This window comes from Hemitrygon akajei, chromosome 6, assembly GCF_048418815.1.
Source record: "Hemitrygon akajei chromosome 6, sHemAka1.3, whole genome shotgun sequence".
Classification (NCBI taxonomy): Eukaryota; Metazoa; Chordata; class Chondrichthyes; order Myliobatiformes; family Dasyatidae; genus Hemitrygon; species Hemitrygon akajei.
The window spans coordinates 85,245,688-85,269,705 of record NC_133129.1 but is presented as its reverse complement, the minus strand read 5'-3'; the positions used below and the strand labels follow the sequence as shown (position 1 = coordinate 85,269,705).

At 52.7% G+C, this 24,018-nt stretch overlaps 1 protein-coding gene across 5 annotated transcripts in view; it reads right to left on the bottom strand.

Annotated features, from left to right (window-relative positions):
* Positions 1 to 24,018, bottom strand: part of LOC140729208 (lysine-specific demethylase 6B-like) — a 264,889-nt gene that overhangs the window by 83,992 nt on the left and 156,879 nt on the right. Inside the window, exon 1 of one of the 5 annotated variants that reach the window (XM_073048720.1) lies at positions 19,153 to 19,316. The exons of 3 other annotated variants lie outside the window; for them this stretch is intronic. The gene's annotated coding sequence lies outside the window, so the exon portion shown is untranslated. Of the gene's footprint in view, positions 1 to 8,688; positions 9,056 to 19,152; positions 19,317 to 24,018 lie in introns of those variants that run through there. One more of the 5 variants, XM_073048722.1, reaches the window with a different exon arrangement.

The window sequence follows — 24,018 nt, the reverse complement described above, 5'->3', positions numbered from 1 at the left end:
TCTCTCCATCCTAATCCCAAGGAAACGAGCAGGGAACTGCTCTAAAGCAACCAAACAAAGCCACGAGCCTCTCCCCCGCAGTTTGCCAGCCATCCTTGCTGCCAGTGAAACCCTTCAGGAGATTTCAGCCTCGTGCACTTCGCAAAGGTCCTGCCCCACCAGAGGGTGGCTCGCCAACTCATGGACCTTTGTATCGGAGAATGCTCGGCCCAGGGGCAGGTGTCCGTCAGGTAGGATCCAATGGGAGACTCCCAGTTTGAGACCATGGTGGCTGGCCGCTGTCCGAAGTTGGGGAGGAGACATCAGCACCTGACCGCCCACCAACTCGCGATCTGCAACCAGCTCTTGGTCAGCTGTGGCTGAAGGAAGCACTTAGCTCATCTTTCCATTCTGGCAGAACTCGTAACCGCATGGATCTCGGAGTCCAAGTCCGTAGGTCCCTGGAAGTGGTCGTACGTGTAGGTAGGGTAGTGAAGGAGGCAGACTGCAAGCTTGCCTTTGTCAGTCCAGGCATCGAACACGAGGATAAAGAGGTCGCATTGAATTTGTATGAAACTTGGGAGTATTGTGTGCAGTTCCCATGCCCTTGTTACAGGAAGATGTGGAGGATTTGGAGAGGGTGCAGAAGAGAGTCACCAGGATGCTGCCTGGATGATAGAGTGCTATAAGAGGTTGGACAAACTTGGGCTGTTTTCTCTGAAGACTCTGAGGGAAGACCAGATAGAATCATCATCATTCTGTGCCCTGTCGTATAATGATCGTGGTCTTTCCATGATTGTTCTTGGCAAATTTTTCTATGGAAGTGTCTGCCTGGCGTCGGCAGTCAAATAACCAGGACTTGTGATCTTCACGTGACCCTGATTGGGGTCTAAGCAGGTGCTACACCTTGCCCAAGGGTGACCTGCAGGCTAGCGGAGGGAAGGAGCGCCTTACACCTCCTTTGGTAGAGGCCTACCTCCACCCTGATAAACAATGTTCTCTCTAATTTGTAATGACTAGTGTGCACAAAAATCTTGTGCTGTGACCAGTGACAACATGAACGCACTAAATTATATATATATATAGAGGTATTAATTTTAATATCTCGCAAACCATTGTCAATAAGAACTTTGATCTCCTCTGGTTTTGATTGTTCTCACCCTCGTTCGTTTGCACTTTCACAGAACGTATGTTGCAAGTAATGAAGGATTTTCTTGTCGGAGCTTTTGCACACCATCCATATGTGATTTACTTGCTAAATGATGCTTTAAAAAGTCAAGTTTCCAAATATCACTCCACTTGCAAATTCTCCAGCAACTTTTGCATCGCAACAATACATGTAGGTAACTCAAGTTTCTGTCCTGTACATAAATATTTTCCCATAGCTGCACGTTCCTGACCTCATGAGCTTTTGGTGTAGCAGTTTCTACTGTTTCATTAAGCCACTCCACTTTAAATGAACTGACAGTTCTGCACTTCATGCCCTTTGCTTCTTTGGAATGTGACATAGCAAGTCAATAATTTCTTCAGTTAAAAACAGTATAAATAAGCCAGTTCTAAAATCCACGGACAAATCATCGCAAACTCCACATTGTCAACAACATCTGCATCAGAAACCAGAAAGGAAAATGTGGTGGTATGATCGTGAGATATACTTAACATACCAACAAGGTAGAAGGTGACAACCTTTAGTGAGCAGTTTAAACTCCTTTGTGCACTAGTTGCAAAAGGTTTGCGCGCACGCACACACATGCAAACCTTAAGAGGGAGCATTGCTGATTAAGATGAGAAGCACAGATAGTCTTTTTCCCAGGGCTGAAATACCCATTACTAGAGGGTATGCAAATACAGTGAGAGAGTTAAATTTAAAGAACGTCTGTGGGGACAAGTTTTTTTTCACAGAGAATGGTGGATACCGGGAAATAGGCTGTCAGGTATTGGAAGCTGATATGATATGGGTGTTTAAGAGGCTTTTATGCTTGGCTTAAAATGCTAGAATGATGCCAGCGGATTCCCCAGCTATTCAACTGACCTTGGCACCCTTTAGCGTCAGATCAGATACACTGACCTCTGGTGCAGAATCACTGCGTGTTACTCAGGACAGTGGGACAGTAGTCTCTCCTGTAACCACCACACGCCCACTCCGGCAGGGGCTGACAACACCCCCCCCACCCCACCCACCCCACTTCACTGCAGCTTCAGCTGCGACAGTACGCCTGGCCTCAGGCTGCGGGACCTCCTACCACGGAAAACTAACCACATCAGGAAAATGCAGAATTCCTAAAATTAAACCAAGACTGATTTCCTCTTTCCTCTCGGAAAAGACTTCCACCCTCATTCCAAAAAGGAAAAGCCATACGGCAGAAATTATTTTTCTTAATCTCCTCCCTGCCAAGACCACCCATGAAGACTGGCGCTATCGACTTTAAGAACAGATTCTGCCTTAAGGATGAATTCTTCATCTGCTGTTCTCTCTCCCTCTCTATCATTCTCTCTCTCTTTCCCACTTGCTGTCTTCCTTCATCTTGCTCCTCTCTCCCTTCACTCTCTCTCCATCCACTTCTCTCCCTCTTGTTCTATTTCTCTCTTGCTCGTTATCTTTCTCTCTCTCCATCTCTATCACTCATTCACTCTCTCCTCCTTTCTCCTCTTTCTATCTCACCCTTGCTATCTCTCTCTATCCTCTCTCTCTCCTCTCTCCATCTCATCTTGCTTTCTCTGTCTCCCTCTCTCCATCCCCCCTCTCTTTTGATCTCTTTCTCGCTTTCTTCCTCTCTCTCTTTCCCTCATACCTGCAAACACCTTACTGCTGCTCTCCTCTCTCGCCAATGAAGCCCAGAGAGCGGAGAGCCCACTCTTCCTGAGAACAAGACCCCTCCTTTCCCTTTTTGGGCCTAGCTCCCACTTGAGGCTCCCAGGCCAGCTCGACCTACACAGCCAGGAGAAGTCTGTGGGCCTGTACTCGGGGGTGGGTGAGGGTGGTTAGAGAGGAACATCTCACATGAGGCAGCAAGTCAGGATCATGTCTCGGGTAGGACTGGAATGGGAGGGGTCTAAAATGCCCTGGCCCTGTGCAGGTCAAGGGTCAGATTCGCCCTGGGCAACGCAGCTGATCAATTAATGCAGTTTCCCTCTGTAACTGGCAATCAAAGCAGAGTAAATCATGGATAGAGTCACTGAGTTCAGACACAGGCCCTTCAGCCCATTGAGTCTGGGCTGACCATCACACTAATCCCTCTTCCCACCATTTCTATCACCTCCCCCACCGATGCTCCCCCTCCCCACTCACAGAGCACACTGCTTCCTACTTGGACAGTTGAATCTGCCCCCTCACCCCACCCTGCAGGACAACCAAGTCTTCTGGGTTGGCAGCCATGGTGGATGCCAAATTGGACTACAATTCACGCTGAACTCGTTCCTACCTTCCGCCTCAAGGTATTCCTAGTTTCCAAACTGGTACAGTTGGCACAGCGGGTAGTGAGTGCCCTGTCTCACGGCTCCAGAGACCTGAGTGTGAGCGTGAGTGTGTGTATGCGTGTGCGCACGGCTGTGTGGAGATTGCACGTTCTCCTCGTGACTATGTGAGTTTCCCCTGGGTGCCCGGGTTCCTCCCACATCCCAACGAGTGACGTGCAGGGTCACTGGGTTAATCAGCAACTGTAAATTACCCCCCAGTGTGTGGGTGTGGGGTTCACAGCTGGGGGGGGGGGTGGGGGTGGTTGACGGGTATGTGGAAAGAATATAACAGGATCGGTTGATGGTTGGCACAGATTCGATGGGCTGAAGGGCCTGTTTCGTGCTCTGTGACTCTAGTTCCTGGCTGACAAGTGGGAGAAGCTGACTGTGATTAGATCATATCCAGATCTCCCAGCTCTCACTGGCGTGACTTGAGAAGTCTTTGCACCTCCAACTAATTCTGTACGAAGGACTTGTTTGCAAGGTATTTTTATCACACTCCGTCGTCACGAGCATCATTCAGCTAAATAAAGCGCTCAGTGTTCGCCCTCCCTCTTGCTGATGTACTGAATAACCCTTACCCTGAATACAAGCAACTCTCTACGAATAGAAGTGGCAGTCTTACCTCGTCTGACAAATCATAACTTTTGAAAGTTACAAAGTGATCACGTCTCGCAATAACTTGGTCACCGACGCACTGGGAATCAAGAGGAAATTCTTGGGTAAAGATGCTCTCAGAGAAATCCTCCCTCGGTGACACACGATGAGATGTCCACTTCCCCCCACCCCCCCGCTCCTCAGATAAAACCCCCGAATGATGTCACACACACTCCTTTTAAGGTGCTGGAGTTCTCCAGGGGATCCCCAGCACCCCCACGAGGGAGGGAGGGAGCGGACAAAGTTTTTTATTTATCGTTTCCTTTTGATGAACTTTCTAAACAAATTACTTCAGTGTTAGCGATGCTTCACAGGTCTGTGACACCAACCCCCCCGCCCCCACCACTTGCACAGTGTGGGGACGACTGGCACACCACATGGTCCTTACCAGGGTGATATATGGAAAAACTATCTAGTCAGATTGCACGTAACTCTTTTCCTATTGAATACACCATAACACAGTAGGTAAACTGGAACTTCAACCCCATAGAATAAACAGTATTGCTATTTAGTCAAACTACAAGTGTCTGATAAAATGCTGAGTAACCCTTACCTTGCCGAACAAACACCAACTCTCTACAGTAAATTGTGACTAACCCTCTCACTTCTCAATAAACAGTGGCCTGGTGGGTTACACAATGAGTAACCCTTTCCCCGCTGAACAAACTGTGGCTCTAAACCGTTACACTATGAATAACCCTTTCCCCGCTGAACAAGGAGAATTATTATCAAAGTAGGTACATTTACCATAAGCTACCTTGAGATTCATTTTCTTGTAGACATTTACAGGAACAAAAATTAAATACAATGGAATCTTACAAAAAAAACTATACATTAACAGGAGACTTGATAAACATTTATGTCTTTAAGAGACATCGATACAATGGACAGACAACACCTTTTTCCCAGGGCAGAAATGGTTAATACAAGAGAGAACTATAAGGTGATTGGGTGAATGTCCCTCCTCCCTTCTTCCTCCCCACTGTCTGCTAACCTGCCAGTCCCTTCCTTTAACCTGGTCCCCTACACATCTCTCCTACTCGTGAGGACAGCCTGAGGCTCCCCCCCCCCCCCCCCCAGGCTGAAATGGCTAACATGAGGGGGCATAGTTTTAAGATGCTTGGAAATAGATACCGAGGGGATGTCAGGGGTAAGATTTTCACACAGAGAGTGGTGGGTGCGTGGAACACATTGCCGGTGACGGTGGTGGAGACGGATACAGTAGGGTCTTTTAAGAGACACCTAGGTGGGTACTTGGAGCTTAGAAAAATGTGGTAAGGAATTTCTAGGCAGTTTCCAGAATAGGTTACATGGTCGGTACAACATTGTGGGCCGAAGGGTCTGTAATGTGCTGTAGTTCTATGCACTCCCTCTGCCCCTTAACCTCCCCTAGATTTACTGTTACCTAACCCTCATCTCCCCCTCCCCTTCATGTCCCAGCCTTTCACATCCACTCTGCAACCTCCCCTTACCCCTAACATCAATACCTCTCACCTCCCCATATCAATAACTAACCCTCCCACCGTTTCACTGAGATACAGCGGGGGGAACAGCCCTTGCAGCTTTGTCACCCAGCAATCCCCCGATTTAACCCTAGCCTAATCATGGGACAATTTACAGCGAGCAATTAGTCTACCAAGCGGCACGCCTTTGGACTGTGGGAGGAAACTGGAGCATCTGGACGAAACCCATGTGGTCTTGGGAAGAACGTACCAACTCCTTAGCTGAACCTAAGCTGACTGTACTGTGAAGCTTTGTGCTAACCACCAGGCTACCACGCTGCCCTCTCCCCTCGGTTCCATGGGACCTACCCCACTCCGACAGATCACCAGGTCGCCGTACAGTTAGCGTGACCTGTTTTTATTTTAAAACACAGAGTGTGGTGGGTTTGTGAACGTGCCTCCAGGCAGAAACGTGAACAGCTTCTCCACTCTCCCGCGCAGGTCAGACACGATGGGCAACCACCAATAAGGAGGCAGATGGACGATGGAGAAATGGAGGGCTATGCATGAGGGAAGGGTTGGATTGACCTTGGAGTAGGTTAAAAAAAAGGACAGCACAATATTGTGGGCCGAAAGGCCTGCACTGTGCTGCAATGTTCGGTCTTCTAAACAGAGAAAGACTGATAATTGACCAATGTACAGATGCAGAATAAAATGCTGAGAGCACGAGTAACACTTTCTCTACTGAACAACCAGCACCTCTCTACAGTCCAACTGGAAATACTCAGCAGGTCAGGCAGCCTCCGTGGCGAGAGGAGCTACCCTAACGTTTCAGGTTGAGGAGCCTACGTCACAATGGGAAAGCACAAAGCTGAGTCAGGTTGTAGGGGAGGGGTGGAGAGAGCTGGAGACTAATGTGGTCAGTTTCACTTCTCCAGTTCTGACAGAAGGCCACTGGCCTAGAACGTTACCCATCTCGCTCTCTCTCGACAGATACCATGATGCCATCTAACCTGCTGTGTATTCCCTGCGTGTTCTGCTTTGGCAATGAATTCCCACTGTCGATGACAATAACCCTTTCCCTGCTGAATAAATAACGCTTTCACACTTCTGCAGCATCACTTTTTGGGGATTAACCCCAGAAAAATGGGACTTGATGTCACAGCAAATTCTTGGGTGTAACAAGTGACTTGTGAACTTTGGGGCTAGGAAATGCACCATCTACTTTTACAGATGACAGAGATCCTTAACCACCCCTTCTCCACCCCCAACAGCCACTCCAAAAAGTTCCTAAATGTACACTCAGTGGCCACTTTATTAGGTACACCCGCTCGTTAATGCAAATATCCAATCAGCTGATCATGTGGCAGCAACTCAACGCATAAAAGCATGTGGACATGGTCAAGAGGTTCAGTTGTTGTTCAGACCAAACGTCAGAATGGGGAAGCAATGGGTTCTACATGACACTGACTGTGGAATGATTGTTGATGACCGACGGGGTCATTTGAATATCTCAGAACCTGCTGATCTCCAGAGATTTTCGCACACAACAGTCTGTAAAGTTTACAGAGAATGATGCAAGAAACAAGAAACATCCAGTGAGCAGCAGTTCTGTGAGCAAAAACCCCTTGTTAATGAGTGATGTCAGAGGAGAACGTCCGGCTGACAGGAAGGTGACAGTAACTCGAACGACCACGCACGCGTTACAACGGTGTGTGTAGAAGAGCATCTCTGAGCGAACGTTGACGGGGATGGCCTACAACAGCAAGAGACCACAGACATACACTCAGCGACCACTTTACTGGGCGCAGGGAGGAACAGGAGTTACTTAGCAAAGTGACCACTGGGTCTACTTCCCGTGGACAGCTGCAAAGTTCCACTTGTAGTTAACGTTCAATATTCTGATCAGGGCACATCCTCTGGTATTGCCTTGGACAATCACTGAGAATTCCTGACCCTTCTACCTGGCCACAAAGATGCCCCTGGGATCTTGCTGTGCAGTGGCCGGGGATCCGTCGATCCTATGTAGCAGGGTAGTGGGGGGAGGGGGCTTCCACGTGCCCTTAGAGTGGTCCCGAGTTGTGGAGCAATTTGGGGAAGGTTTGAGTGGTGTGCTGAAAGTTACCTTCCACCTTGGATGCCACAGAGTAACACAGCACAGACAGAGGCTATTTAGCCCCACCACTTCGTGTTCCCAAATTCCTACTATTCCCCCCCAACCCCTCCCCTCCATGCACCTGTCCAAGTGCTTCCTAAATGAGTACCTCCCTCAACCACTTCCTCCGGCAGCTCGATCCATAACTCACCCCCTCCCCATCGAGTGACAATGTTAAACCTTGCCCTTCTCAGCCTAAACCTCTACCGTTTGATTTTCCCACCCTGGGCAAGAGACGGTGACCATTCACCTCATGCTTGCATCTGTCACAATTTTCAATAAAGTCCCACCTTTATTTCCCAGCGTTCCAATGAATACAGGCCAAACCTGTCAAACACCCTCCTGTCACTGTCACTCAGTCCTGGCTACATCCTCATGAGTCTTCCCTGCACTCTCTCCAGCCTCACCACGGCCTTCCACGTCGGCTGCTGGGCAGTCATACACACAAGGGAAGGAGAGGGAAGGGGTAGGGTAGGAGGAGGGGGAAAGGGGAGGGGAGAGGAGAGGAAAAACGAGGGGGAGAAAGAAAAAGGGGGAGCGGTTAGGGGGTGAGAGGGGGAAGAGTTTAGGTGGGGAAAGGAGGGGAGAGGTGGGGGAGCGAAGAAGGGAGGGGGAGTAGGAAAAGTGTGAGAAGGGGAAGGAGGGAGGGGAGGGGTGAGAGGGGCAGAGGAGGAAGAGGATAGGAGAGGAAGTAAGAGAGAGGAAGGAGAAGGGCAAGGGGGAGTGGAAAGGGGAGAGGAAGTGTCGGCGAGTGGAGAAGGGGAGGGGGAAGGGAAGGGAGGAGAAAGGGGGGGATGGGACGGAAGTGAGCAGGGGAGGGGAGGGGAGGGAGTGAATTAAGGGGCGGTGTATTTCGCAGGGGTGAAACCGTGGTCTTCACGACACGATGCACAAACGTTAGGTGTCCGCAGAGCACACAAACGTGGCAAGTTCTGCGTGTGCACGCTGGTGTGTTGTGTAGACCCTTGTGAGTATGTTACGCCTGTAATGTGCACTCACCATTCACCAGAGCTCAACCGGTCAACGTTAGCGAGCACCTTCACCTCGTCCAGTGGTGCCGAGCGGTACTGAGGCCGACACTGTGCATAGTAACATCCCACACGTGGTCGCTGGGTTCCTCCCACACCCTGCAGGTGGCAGCCAGTGGCTGAGACTGGGTTGTGGGGAGAGGAGGCGCAGCAGGGGGGAGAATCCTGGGACTACGATGGAGTAACTGTGGGGTGGAGGGACGGTGGGCTCTCCATTAACTGGCCAGGGTGGGTGGTCTTCTCTGCCTGTGGGATCTCTCCGAACTCACACACGGAGTCCTGGTTTTAGAAATAGCCATGTCCTCCTCCACCCCGTTAGTTGTGGAAACACCATCAGAGAAAATTCTAGCCCCTCTTCCTCTCCAACAGGAACCGCTGAATATCCCGAGGCCTGGCTGCCCCTCCCCTGGCCCCAGCTCATTTCCAGCCGCTGATCTCAGCCTGGCCACACCCCACTCCCAGTCCCGTCCAGAGCAGCGGGATATCCGGGAGAAATCCCGAACCACTATTAGGTCACCCTTCGGAAGATCAGAGGAGGAAGAGAGTGGGCAGGGAGAAAACTCCTGGCAGTGAGAGGCAAGAGGCCACTCGATCCATCAGGTTTGGACCCGGAACGTTAATCTCACACCATGTGTATTTACTTCTCCGTAACAGAGTGAAGCTCCCTGCCATGGTAGCAATTTGAAAGCTTCAAGTTTCACTTTGTTAGCATTGTTTACGGAATTCTCTGATGTCACAGTGTGGATGCAGCGATGTGCTCGAGGGCTGGGGAAGTTGGGGTTACTGAGCTGAAACGAACAAGCCGAGAGGAAACGGATTTCCCTATCATGTCATTCCAAGGAGCACTTGATAGCCAACATTGTAACGTGGGAATCTCAAGTAACAATGGAATACAGGAGGTCAATGGCTAGATAATGTGCCCTGTGAGTGAGCCAGTCACCAGACCCCCAGCACCCCACAACCATCGACAACGCATAAATTAGGAGATTTGTTATGTCACAAAATCGCTCACAGATTTCTGCTAATGCACGGGGGAGAGCATTCTAACTGGTACGGGGTTCCAACTGAAAGAGGATGTTGACACAACCTCTGCACCATCAAGGGCATCTTCAAGAGGTGGGGCAACGAGAAGGTGGCATCCATTATTAACGACCCTCACAGACTGGTTCATGCCCTGTTCACATTGCCACCATCAGGGAGGAGGTACAGGAGCCTCAAGACCCTCAGAAACAGCTTCTTCCCTCCCCTCTGCCATCTAATCACTGAACGGTCCACGACCGTCACCTCAATATTCCTGTTTGGTATTATTTATTTACTTCTGTAACTTAAAAGTAATTCTTTAACGCCCTGCTCTTTACTGCTGCCGCAAAACAACAAATCTCCCCCCCCCCCCCCCCCCCCCCCGCTGTCTGCAAGGATTTGTACTTCTTCCCGTGACCACATGGGTTTCATCCGGATGTCCCAGCTTCCATCCGCAGTCCAAGGACGTACCGGCTGGCAGGTTAATTGGTCATCGTAAGGATTAAATCAGGGGACAGCTAGACGGTGTGGCTCAAGGGGCCTATTCCGCGCTGTATCTCAATCAATAAAAATATATTTCATGATAATAAAACTGATTCTGAGAGAACACTCCCCACTTGCCTGGGTGAGCGTGCCTCGACACACCTGGGACAATCGGCGGCCGGTTTACTCCCCAAACACTCCTTGCCCCTACCACTGGCACAGAAACACCCCACGGTTAATCGCCCAGACTACTCCGACACCCACCACCCCTCACCAGATCCAACGGACCATCCGATTCCCCTTCAACTGGCACACCATCTTTCAGATAGAGATCCATGGCTCTTTTTCAGAGTTGTGGCTGGGTCAGTATTCCCGAATTCCTTACCGGATAGCATCGTACAGACAGTACTATAGACTGAGGAGATGGGAGTCCCCAGAGAGCAATTAACAAGGGAGACCGGAGATGAGGATGACCCCACACTCTCCTTACAGCAAGGTCTCTATGGTCTGACCAACACACACAAAATGCTAGAGGAACTCAGCGGTTCACGGAAATTAATAAACAGTCAACGTTCTGGGCCGAGACACTTCATCAGGACTGGAAAGGAATGGGGTAGGTGCCAGAATAAGAAGGTGGGGGTGGGCGGACAGCCAGGAATACAAGCTAGAAGGGTGACAGGTGAAGCCAGGTGAGGGAGAAGGTTGGTGGGTGAGGGAGGGGGAGTTTGAAGCAAGAAGCTGGGAGGGGATGGGTGGAAAATGCAAAGGGCTGGAGGAGTGTGATGGGAGAGGAGAGTGGACCGTAGGAGAAAGGGGAGGTGATGGGCAGGTGAGAAGGAAGACATCAGAATGCAGAATGCAAGAAGAGGGAAGGGTGAGGGGGGGAAAAACTACCGGAAGTTGGAGGAATACCGTCAGGTTGGAGGCTACCCAGGTGGAATATGAGGCGTTGCTCCTCCATCCTGAGGGTAGCCTCATCGTGGCAGAAGAGGAGACCGTGGACCAACATGTCGGAATTGGAATGGGGACAGGAACTGAAACGATTGGCCAGTCGATGCTTTGCTGGTGTTCACTCTGTATCTAAACCTTTCTCAGCATCCCGAGCAAGTGGGGTGGGTGAACCACACCGTCCTCCCTCATTTCATAGTCACATCGTATGGAATTAGGCCCAATTCATCCACGACAACCAAGCTGCTCATCTAAACATACCCTGCTTGCCTGTATTGGGCCCGTATCTCTCTCCAGAGGTTCCTACCCAAGCTTTTTTTATCTCACTAACCAAGGGGTCCATGAACCAGGCTGAGAACCCCTGCCCTTGGCCTCTCCAGATGTCTTTAATTTACCTGTCTCAACCATGTCTTCCTGGTAGCTCATTCCATACCCAGACCACCCTCTGAACGGAAGAAGTTACCCCTCAGTTCCCCCTCTCCTCTCCTAGAATTTCAAAGAATTTGCAATCTGATCTAATGGTTTGACCGACATTTCTGTCTGTGGACAGCCCCAAACACAAAGAACACATCAGTGGAGGACAGGAATGGCCCTTCGGGTACAGATGCCAAATCCTCTCTGCCTCAACGTGTTTCATATTCCTCTGTACCAATCTCATTAAACTAATGACTCCTGAATTACTATAATCCCTTCTGCCTGCACGTGATCCATATTCTTTCACCTTGCATACTTATGAGCCTCTGAAACAACTTATCTGCCTCCATCATCCACCACACCTCTAGCACATTCCAGACACCCACTGCTCTCTGAGTAAAAAAACATGCCGTCACATCTGCTCTGAACTTACCCCCTCTCACCTGAAATACACACCCTCTGATACTGGACAATTCCAAACTGGAAAAAAGATATCTACCCACTGGACAGATGTAAATAAAACTGAAAGAATAAGGAGAAACTTTACCAGGATCTTGCCAGGTCTGGAGGATCTGAGTTATAAGGAAAGACTGAATAGCTTAGGACTTTATTTCTTGAAATGTAGACTGAGGGGAGATTTGATAGAGGTATACAAAATTATGAGGGGTATAGATAGGGCAAATGCAAGCAGGCTTTTTTCACTGAGGTTGGGTGGGATGACAACTGGAGGTCATGGGTTAAGGGTGAAAGGTGAAAGTGTAAGGGGAACAGGAGGGGAAACTCCTTCACTCAGAGGGTGGTGGGAGTGTGGAACGAGTTGCCAGCGCAAGTGGTGCATGCAAGCTCGATTTCAATGTTTAAGTGAAGTTTGGACAGGTACACGGATCGTCGGGGTGTGGAGGGCTGTGGACCTGGTGCAGGTTGATGAGAGTAGACAGTTTAAATGGTTTGGCATGAACTAGATGGACCAAAGTGTCTATTTCTGTGCTGTACTTTTCCATGTTTCTACACCAGCTGTCTATGCCTCTCATAATCTTATACACCTCTACCAGATCTCCCCTCACTCCAGAGAAAACAGCCCAAGTTTGTCCAATCTCTCATGACAGCACTTGCCCTCTAAGCCAGGCAGCATCCTGGTAAATCTCTTTTGCAGCCTCTCCAAAGCCTCAAAATCTTCCCTATACGTGGTGACCAGAACTGTACATAATACTCCAGATGTCGTTTAACCAGTTTTATAAAGCTGTGACATAACTTCCTGAATTTTGAACTTCATGCCTCGGGGAAAAATCTTCACTTAAGACCAAAGAGAAAATCTCTCAACATCTCACAGGCCCAGAGAATGGCACCTGTTTGAAAGGTAGGAATCTTCTGCCTTACAGGGTGTAAAACCATCCATCATGAAGAAGGCACGCCAGAGGCTCAAGCTTGAGGGGATTTGGCATGATTCTGCAGACACACAGTGGACAGCACTCGGACTGGGTACAATCCCTCTGGCATACGGAAGCTCCAGTGCACAGGACTGCCAGAGGCTGGAAACTCAGCCAGCTCCCTCACAGGCACAACCCTTCCCAACACCGAGGACATCTTCAAAAGGCAATGCCTCAATAAGGTAGTATCCATCATTAAGGACCCCCACCACCCAGGACATGCCCCCTTCTCATTACTACCATCAGGGAAGGAGGTACAGGAGCCTGAAGGCACACACTCAATGATTCAGGAACAGCTTCTTCCCCTTTGCCGTCAGATTTATGAATGGACATTGAACTCACGACCTCACTATTCCTTTTTTCTACTATGTTTGTAACTTGTATTAATTTTTGTGTCTTTCACTGTGCAGCTGCCACTAAACAAAACCAATCACAACATAACTCCGTGATAATAGACCTGGTTTCCATTCTGAACACCGCCCCCCCCCCAACACAAACCTTCCCAAGTAAGATTCCTCCCCTTCCTCTTCTCTCCCACCCTGGTGACGTTCACTCGCTCTACCCTTGAGAGACAGGGTGGGGAACTGCAGCCACTAAACACAAAAGAAAGTGCTCTATTGTCAATCCCTTGACTGGAGTCGTGGCACACCCTCCCAGCCCCAGTGGGGTGGGTGTGGAGGAAGGGCCACTATGAGGGTCAGAGAGCAAAGGTCGCGATCCCGGTGCAAGGGTCAGGTCTTAAATCGTGCTGCTGCACTGTTGCGTCAGCGCAAAGGCCCTTAGTCAGCAATTCTGCAAACAATTACTGTCGTTTAAAATGTCTTTAACGTCTCAACAGAGCCGCTCCTGCAGACAAAGACTAAGGCCGTTGTGAAGGCAGGGGTGTGCAGACACACACAACAAAGTTTGGGGCTTGGATTTTTGCACAGGAGAGGTTATGGAATTCTAAAGATTAGGGGGTGGGGTGCAGGACGTTGTATGCATTTGGAATGTGTCTCTGTAAGAAGCGGACTGGCTGTCCTGGACAGAGATTGGAAGCAGACTCTTCTGCCCAAGAGGTTGAAGTTTCTGAGGAGTGAGGTGTAAACCTAACAGAAGATCACTCTGTATAGCTGCTGTAAAACAGTTCCAGAGACCTGGTGGGGGGGGGGGGGGGGGTGTCTGTGTGTGAATGTGAGTGTGAGTGTGAGTGTGAGTGTGAGTGTGAGTGTGAGTGTGTGTGTGTGTGTGTGTGTGTGTGTGCGTGTACAAATTTTTACGTTCTCCCCGTGACCTCCCACATCCCAGTGATGCGCGAGGTCAGTGGGTGAATTGAGTGTGTGGCTGGGGGGAGCTGGTAGATGGGGATGTGGGGGATGAAATATGGGCAGCAGGTGGGTTGGAACAGACTCGAGGGGCTGAAGGGTCTGCTTCCTTGCTGACTCTCTCTGCCGCCGTGAAATGGTTCCGAGTGAGAGAGGGAAGTCCAGGATGGAGGCGGGGAAGGGAGAGAGTCCACGAACTGGGAGTGCAGAGATGAGGCTGAGTGTAATTGGGGATCCTGGAGAATGTTTAACCCAGCGAGTGTGGGTGGGTCTTGCCACGAGATGGAAGGAGGCACAGTCCAACACCCTCTGGAGAAGCTATAGAAGCAATCGAGCAGAAGGCAGCGCTGATAAGGACAGATAACGGCGGGCGTGGGGAATGGACTTGAACCCTGGAGCTGTCTTCTAGCTTGTTTCCTGAACCTCTCCATAAACTTCCAGCAGGCTGACTATGCTCTTGGGTCAAAGGAGACTGCTCGACCCGCCTTATCACTTGAGAACACAGAGTCAAAGTAAAGTTTATTATCAGATATATATGTCACCAGCTACAACTCCGAGATTCTTTTTCCTGTGGATATACTTAGCAAATCTATAGAACAGTAACTGTAAACAGGATCAATGGACAACAAACTGTGCAAATACAGATATAAATAAATAACGAGCATGAAATAACAAGATAAAAGCGTCCTTAAATGAGTGTATTCATCTCCTTTTGTTCAAGAGCCTGATGGTTGAGGGGTAGTAACTGTTCATGAACCTGGTGGTGCGAGTCCTGAGGCTCCTGTACCTTCTACCTGATGGCAGCAGCGAGAAAAGAGCACGGCCTGGGTGATGAGGATCTTTGATGATGGACGCTGCTTTCCTACGACAATGTTTCATGTAGATGTGTTCAGTGGTAATGGAGGGCTTTACCCCGATGTACTGGGCTGAATCCACTCCCTTTTGTAGGGTTTTCTGCTCAAAGGCATTGGTGTTCCCATACCAGGCCGTAACGCAGCCAATAGGCACGTTACATCTACGGAAGTTTGCCAAGGCTTTTGATGACGTGTCGAATCTCCGAAGACTCCACCGTGAAAGTGCGGTGGGGGTGTTGACCGCGGTAGGAATAACATTCTGAATTGTGGTTAGTTAAATGCAAGGAGTATGGTAGGTAAGACTGATGAGCTTAGGGCATGGATCAGCTCGGGAATGATGACATCCCCCACAGCCCACCCAGGGTGGCAGCAAGGGGGGCTTGGATTCCTCGCGTCCAAGCCTTGCCTTCCACATTCCAGCTGCAGTGTGCGACCGCCAGAATGGACACGGCCCGGGAACAGCACTGCTCCTCCGCGCACGGCAGGCTAGCAACACGGCTTATATCAAATCACGATAGGTGTAGGAAGGGTAGGTGGTAAGGTAGGGGAGTGTGAAACTTGAGGTGTGAGAGGGGATCCGAGGGGCAAGTTCCTCACCTAGAGGGTTGAAGGGTATTGACTATGAGCTGCCACAGGAAATGGCTGAGGCAGGTATAACAACATTTAAAATATATTGGGACAGGTACATGGATATAGGCATAGGGTCATACAACATCACAGCACAGAAACAGGCCAATCAGCCCATCTAGTCCATGCTGACACATTTTGCTACCTTGTCCCATTGATTTGCACCTGGACCATTGAGGTCCAAACTCTTCCCATCCAATGCACCGATCTAAACTTCTTTCAAATGGAACACACACAAAGTCCTGGAGGAACTCTGCTGGTCAGGAAATGAGTAACAGTTGACATTTTGGGCCAGACCCTTCTTCAGGACTGGAAAGGAAGGGGGAAGACGCCAGAACGAAAGGGTTGTGGTGAGGGAAGGAGGCTGGCTGAACAGTGATAGGTTAGGGTTAGGGTTGGGTGGGAGGAGGAGGAGGCATCGGACCATGGGAGAAAAGGGAAGGAAGTAGGCAGGTGAGAAGTGAAAGAAGTGGGGGTAGGAGGAGGGGAGATAAGTGTTTATCGGAAGGAGAAATTGATATTCATTGCATCAGGTTGGAGGCAACCCAAACGGAGTAGAAGGTGTTGCTCCTCCACCCTGAGATGGCCTCATTCTGGCACAAGAGAAACTGAACCCGCATTCACTAGAAAAGGTCAAAAGGATATTGCCAAACACGGGCAAATTGCTCGATTTCCCTCTCTCCGCCTGTACCCCTCTATCCCTCCGTCTCCCCATCACATCTCCACCCCCCCTCCTCCATCTGTCTGTCCATCACAACTACACTCTCCCTCCCTCTCTTCATTTCCACTCTCCCTCCCTCCCTGCTCCATCTCCACTCTCCCTCTCTTCTTCATCTTCATCTACCCTTCCTCCATCCTTCATCTTCACCCTACCTCCCTCTTTCTATCATCTCCACCCTCCCTCCTCCATCGCCACTCTCCCTCCCTCCTCCATTCTGCCTCTCACTGCCCCACCACTCACTCAAGACAAATGCCCACACTGGGGTCCTGGACCCGACAACTCTTGGATCGGGAAAGCGTATCGTGACTGCAACCAACTGTCCACCCTGTCCTTGCTAGTACGACCTGCTCGGACCCTGCATTCCTCTGGCCACTACTGATGGCCCCCAGCAGCACCGACATTACCAGTCACCATCTCACTCAATGGCGGCAGGGAGGGGGCCTACCTGCTGTCCTCCTCGTCCTAACGGTCACTCATTGTCACAAGCGCTCACACAGCAAGACTCCAGAAGGAGCAACAGGTTGATGTCCAATCCGGTTGGAATTGAAGGAGGGGGTCGGGACGAACTGGGACCACGGGGACCGCTGGGTTTCTGCGTCCTCACCACGTCACTGTGGAGACTGACCGAGCAGGAGGGGCAGGAACAACCTCACTAAGGCTCCCTTGGCCTGGCGATGGCCAGTTGCAGGAGGCAGGGAAGAGGAGTGTGTGGTGTGCCCAGAAGGCTGAAGCAGGACTGCAGCGGGAGGGAGGGAGGGAAGGACAGTCGTTAAGTTCTGGGGAAGTGGGTCCTGACAGCCAGCCACCATTGGCTTATCGAGGGTCGGTGTTTGGGGGGGGGGGGGGGTGCAGGAAACTGCCGGAGGGAGCAGGCAGGTGGCATGGATTGGCGGTAGGGTTGGACTTCAGCGGGACTGGTTTGAGGCGTAGGGCCAAGATTATTGGGGAGCCCTGGTGGAATTCAGAGACATGGAGTGAGGGGGCAGGAGGGTTGGGGTTGGGTGAGAGTCCTGGGGGGGGGGGGGGCGAACACACACCCACCTGCTCTGACAAACTCCCCGGGGAGCCAGGGTCCTTGTCACACAGAGCAACTGGAGTCAGCCCCACCCCTGCCCACATTTAAATGATCCCCAGCGACTCCTATTGCCCCTTTAAAGACCCCTTCATCAACCTCCTGCATCAGGTTGATCAGGCGCAGGCTCAATCCTTATTTGACTTTTGCCCTCCCATCCCCATCTCTCCCCAAATACCATCCGTGAAATTGTATCAGCAACTCCCCCCCACCCCCACCGGCCTCCGAGTTAGTCAGTGTGTTCAGTGGAAGCTGCCTGCACTCGTACAAGAAGGTAACAGACCACCGCATGCTGCCCCCTCAACAACCCCACCTTCCCCTGGCAGGAAGCTGCAGTAAGTTCAGCACAAAAAGAGCAGCAATTCGGAGTGAGGCCACGAACAAGAGGGAGTCATCAAATGCAATGCCATCCCAGATCAGTGCTCTCTGTAATTACCCACTCTGTCGAAGGGTTCTTCAAACCGAGCACGCACACGTACACAGGCACAAACACTCACACGCGTACAAATACACAAACACACACACAGCACACATTTCCACGTACACACTCACACACACATAAATACACTAGCTCTCACACACAAACTCACACACACGTATACAGACACAACATAAATACACTAGCTCTCACACACAAACTCACACACACACGTATAGACACAAACATAAATACACTAGCTCTCACACACAGATATAAACAGAGACACGCTCTCAGAGAGACACACTGACACATACTCACGTACATACACACAGTCACACTCACACACAAGTACACTTTGACAAGCAGACATGCAAGTACAGACTTTCATACAGACTCACAATGTCAAAGACATGCATACACCAAAACACACAACACGCTGAGGCACAACACTTACATTCTCTCACACACACACACTCACTCACACTTACAGACGCATGCACACACTCTCTCAGACGTACACGGGCTTACTCTCACAAGCACACACTTGACACATGCATACTCACACTCTTAGGCATACAGTCACCGACACACCAATTTACACAAACATGCACACATACGCTTACAGACACACATTAACACACACTCAGTTGCACACAATTCTTCCCAGCTGACACACACAACACATACTCACACAACCACGGCCACACACTCAGATGACACACACTCAGAGACAGACATGTAAACACACACGGAGACACAGACACACAGATAAACAAGAGTTTGCACACACACACACTCTCTCTCTCTCTCTCTCTCTCTCACACACACAGACAAAGAGAGACAGAGACACACAGGAAAGTGCAGTTGCAACCAAGAATTTACAAGGACACTCCAGCCCTCTGTCCCCGCTGGAGATCTGGACGAATATAAAGCTGAATTTAAAACCAATCCAACATCCAGCAGAACAACACGCCAGCCTGTCACCAGCCCTCACATCACAACAAGGCCACCTTGCAAAAAGTCACTGCTGGGCAAACTACTGGCTAATCCAGAGCACATTTTCCTCAGAGAGAAACATTAGATGAGGAACTCATAACAAAAGCAGGTTTCTAAACTTTGCAAATGACCAGCAAGATTCACTTACCTCCAGCTGAACGACCTTTATCAAATATTCTTTGTTTAAATAGATCCCCCTTTTTTTGTTTAAAGATCCAGTCCTTTTAAATCTCAGGCTCAACCATTCTCTTTCTCTCTCTCTCTCTCTCTTTCACTCTCCCTCTCTCTACCCTGGTCTTTTAAACAAAGAGCTGCTGGCTGATGCAGCCCCTCCCCCCATGCACACCCTCAACATCCAGCCTCGCTTTCAGCTGCCTCCCCCTCCCCTCCCCCTCCCCCTCCTCCTCTGTTCCTCGCTCCCTCCCTCGTTCCCTCCTCCGTCCCTCGCAGCCTCCCTCGTTCCCTCCTCCCTCCCTCCCAGCTGACAGACTCATGCCGGCCAACACGTAGATAAACAGCCGAACGCCGCCGCCTCACAGCGGAGGGGCAGCCCCTGCCCCAGTGCAGCCGTGTCCTCCTCCTCCCCCTCCCCTCCTTTCATGTCCCCTCACTGGCCCTCTTCCGCTCCCCGTCCCTCCTCCCTCCATCCGGGGGAAGAATGGAGCTGGGAGGACTGGGTTGACGGTGAGGAGAGAGAAGCCTGGAAGAGCGTAGGAGGAACAGAGGGGGTAAGAGCAAAGGATGGATAGGGGGCAGAGGAGGTGATGGGAAATGAGGAGAGCCTGGTAGGGGTGAGAAGAATGGGGATAGAGGGAGGGGGGAAGAGAGATGTGGTGAGGCAGAGGGGAAGGTGGGAGAGGGGCAGTTGAGGAAGGTGGGGGAGGGGCAGTTAGGGGAAGGGAAGGTAGGGAGAGGCAGGTGAGGAAGGGCACGCAGGCCAGGTGGGGAGTGGTCGGGAGGGAAGGATGAGGTAGTGAGATATGTGGGTGAGGACGGGTCAGGAGGGAAGGATGGAGTAGGAGGGATGAGGTTGGGGAGGGGTGAGAGATAGGAATGAGGGATGTGTGGGAAAATGGTACTGGATGTACCAAAGAAGAACCAGTAGACACCAGTCACTGTTGCCCCTCGGACGGACCTGCTTCCTGAGGGGGACACTGAAGATGGCCACATCACCCCCATCTCCCCTCCCACTGTGACAGGAGGGAGAAATAACACAGCCTGAGCAACAGACACTGGGATCTTCCTGTGCGTAGTAGGGGTTGCATTCCACAGCTTTCTCCATCTTGTCCCCCTGCCCATCCAGCCAGGCTGCCCCAGTACCCCTGGGCATACCCCACGTCAGCTGTGTGCTGAGAGTGAGCCCTGCACTGCGATGGTCGCCTGATCGACAGCCCCACTGCCTCCTCCAGAGGTGGGGAGGAGAGCAAGAAGTGAGTGATGCCCCACCCCACCCCTAACCACATAATCGTGCTGAGCCCAACTCCCCAGCCAAGAACAAGCATTGTCAAACAATGTAGACCATTCAGCCCAATTCATCTGTGATTGGCAAGTTCGCCACCAAATTCCGCTTTCTGGAGTGGGGACGAGTGGGGCTGTGGGTGGGGAGAGAGAGGGGGATGTGGATGGGGAGAGAGGGGGATGTGGGTGGGAGAGAGAGGGGGATGTGGGTGGGGAGAGAGAGGGGGATGTGGATGGGGAGAGAGGGGGATGTGGATGGGGAGAGAGGGGGATGTGGAAGGGGAGAGAGAGGGGGATGTGGGTGGGGAGAGAGAGGGGGATGTGGGTGGGGAGAGAGAGGGGGATGTGGATGGGGAGAGAGGGGGATGTGGAAGGGGAGAGAGAGGGGGATGTGGGTGGGGAGAGAGAGGGGGATGTGGGTGGGGAGAGAGAGGGGGATGTGGATGGGGAGAGAGGGGGATGTGGAAGGGGAGAGAGAGGGGGATGTGGGTGGGGAGAGAGAGGGGGATGTGGATGGGGAGAGAGGGGGATGTGGATGGGGAGAGAGGGGGATGTGGAAGGGGAGAGAGAGGGGGATGTGGGTGGAGAGAGAGAGGGGGATGTGGATGGGGAGAGAGGGGGATGTGGATGAGGAGAGAGAGGGGATGTGGATGGGGAGAGAGGGGGATGTGGAAGGGAGAGAGGGGGGGATGTGGATGGGGAGAGAGAGTGGGATGTGGATGGGGAGAGAGAGTGGGATGTGAGTGGGGAGAGAGAGGGGGATGTGGATGGGGAGAGAGAGGGGGATGTGGGTGGGGGAGAGAGAGGGGGATGTGGGTGGGGAGAGAGAGGGGGATGTGGATGGGGAGAGAGAGGGAGATGTGGGTGGGGAGAGAGGGGGATGTGGATGGGGAGAGAGAGGGGGATGTGGATGGGGAGAGAGAGGGGGATGTGGGTGGGGAGAGAGAGGGGGATGTGGATGGGGAGAGAGAGGGGGATGTGGGTGGGGAGAGAGGGGGCTGTGGAAGGGGAGAGAGAGGGGGATGTGGAAGGGGAGAGAGAGGGGGATGTGGATGGGGAGAGAGAGGGGGATGTGGGTGGGGAGAGAGGGGGATGTGGGTGGGGAGAGAGCAGGATGTGGGTGGGGAGAGAGGGGGATGTGGATGGGGAGAGAGAGGGGGATGTGGAAGGGGAGAGGGGGGGATGTGGGGTGGGGAGAGAGGGGGATGTGGAAGGGGAGAGAGGGGGATGTGGGTGGGGAGAGAGGGGGATGTGGAAGGGGAGAGAGGGTGATGTGGGTGGGGAGAGAGGGGGATGTGGAAGGGGAGAGAGGGGGATGTGGGTGGGGAGAGGGGGGATGTGGGTGGGGAGAGAGGGGGATGTGGAAGGGGAGAGAGGGGGATGTGGATGGGGAGAGAGGGGGATGTAGATGGAGAGAGAGAGGGGGATGTGGAAGGGGAGAGAGAGGGGGATTTGGATGGGGAGAGAGGGGGCTGTGGAAGGGGAGAGAGAGGGGGATGTGGAAGGGGAGAGAGAGGGGGATGTGGAAGGGGAGAGAGAGGGGGATGTGGGTGCGGAGAGAGGGGGATGTGGGTGGGGAGAGGGGGATGTGGATGGGAAGAGAGAGGGGGATGTGGGTGGGGAGAGAGGGGGATGTGGGTGGGGAGAGAGGGGGATGTGGGTGGGGAGAGAGCAGGATGCGGGTGGGGAGAGAGCGGGATGCGGGTGGGAAGAGAGAGGGGGATGTGGGTGGGGAGAGAGGGGGATGTGGAAGGGGAGAGAGAGGGGGATGTGGATGGGGAAAGAGAGGGGGATGTGGGTGGGGAGAGAGGGGATGTGGATGGGGAGAGAGAGGGGGATGTGGGTGGGGAGAGAGAGGGGGATGTGGGTGGGGAGAGAGGGGGATGTGGATGGGGAGAGATGGGGATGTGGAAGGGGAGAGAGGGGATGTGGGTGGGGAGAGAGAGGGGGATGTGGACGGGGAGAGAGGGGGATGTGGACGGAGAGAGAGAGGGGGATGTGGATGGGGAGATAGAGGGGGATGTGGGTGGGGAGAGAGGGGGATGTGGGTGGGGAGAGAAGGGGATGTGGAAGGGGAGAGAGAGGGGGATGTGGGTGGGGAGAGAGAGGGGGATGTGGAAGGGGAGAGAGGGGGATGTGGGTGGGGATAGAGGGGGATGTGGATGGGGAGAGAGGGGGATGTGGATGGGGAGATAGAGGGGGATGTGGATGGGGAGAGAGGGGGGCTGTGGAAGGGGAGAGAGAGGGGGGTGTGGAAGGGGAGAGAGAGGGGGATGTGGGTGCGGAGAGAGGGGGATGTGGTGGGGAGATAGGGGGGCTGTGGAAGGGGAGAGAGGGGGGATGTGGAAGGGGAGAGAGAGGGGGATGTGGGTGCGGAGAGAGGGGGATGTGGGTGGGAAGAGAGCGGGATGTGGGTGGGAAGAGAGCGGTATGTGGGTGGGGAGAGAGAGGGGGATGTGGGTGGGGAGAGAGAGGGGGATGTGGGTGGGGAGAGAGAGGGGGATGTGGACGGGGAGAGAGGGGGATGTGGACGGGGAGAGAGGGGGGCTGTGGAAGGGGAGAGAGAGGGGGATGTGGATGGGGAGAGAGAGGGGGATGTGGATGGGGAGAGAGAGGGGGATGTGGACGGGGAGAGAGGGGGATGTGGATGGGGAGAGAGAGGGGGATGTGGATGGGGAGAGAGGGGGGCTGTGGAAGGGGAGAGAGAGGGGGATGTGGATGGGGAGAGAGAGGGGGATGTGGATGGGGAGAGAGGGGGGCTGTGGAAGGGGAGAGAGAGGGGGATGTGGAAGGGGAGAGAGAGGGGGATGTGGGTGCGGAGAGAGGGGGATGTGGGTGGGAAGAGAGCGGGATGTGGGTGGGGAGAGAGAGCGGGATGTGGGTGGGGAGAGAGAGGGGGATGTGGGTGGGGAGAGAGAGGGGGATGTGGGTGGGGAGAGAGGGGGATGTGGGTGGGGAGAGAGAGGGGGAGGTGGACGGGGAGAGAGGGGGATGTGGACAGGGAGAGAGAGGGGGATGTGGATGGAGAGAGAGGGGGGCTGTGGAAGGGGAGAGAGAGGGGGATGTGGAAGGGGAGAGAGAGGGGGATGTGGGTGCGGAGAGAGGGGGATGTGGATGGGGAGAGAGGGGGGCTGTGGAAGGGGAGAGAGAGGGGGATGTGGAAGGAGAGAGAGAGGGGGATGTGGGTGCGGAGAGAGGGGGATGTGGGTGGGGAGAGAGGGGGATGTGGATGGGAAGAGAGAGGGGGATGTGGGTGGGGAGAGAGGGGGATGTGGATGGGAAGAGAGAGGGGGATGTGGGTGGGGAGAGAGGGGGATGTGGGTGGGGAGAGAGCGGGATGTGGGTGGGGAGAGAGCGGGATGTGGGTGGGGAGAGAGAGGGGGATGTGGGTGGGGAGAGAGAGGGGGATGTGGGTGGGGAGAGAGAGGGGGATGTGGGTGGGGAGAGAGGGGGATGTGGATGGGGAGAGAGAGGGGGATGTGGGTGGGGAGAGAGAGGGGGATGTGGGTGGGGAGAGTGAGGGGGATGTGGATGGGGAGAGAGAGGGGGATGTGGA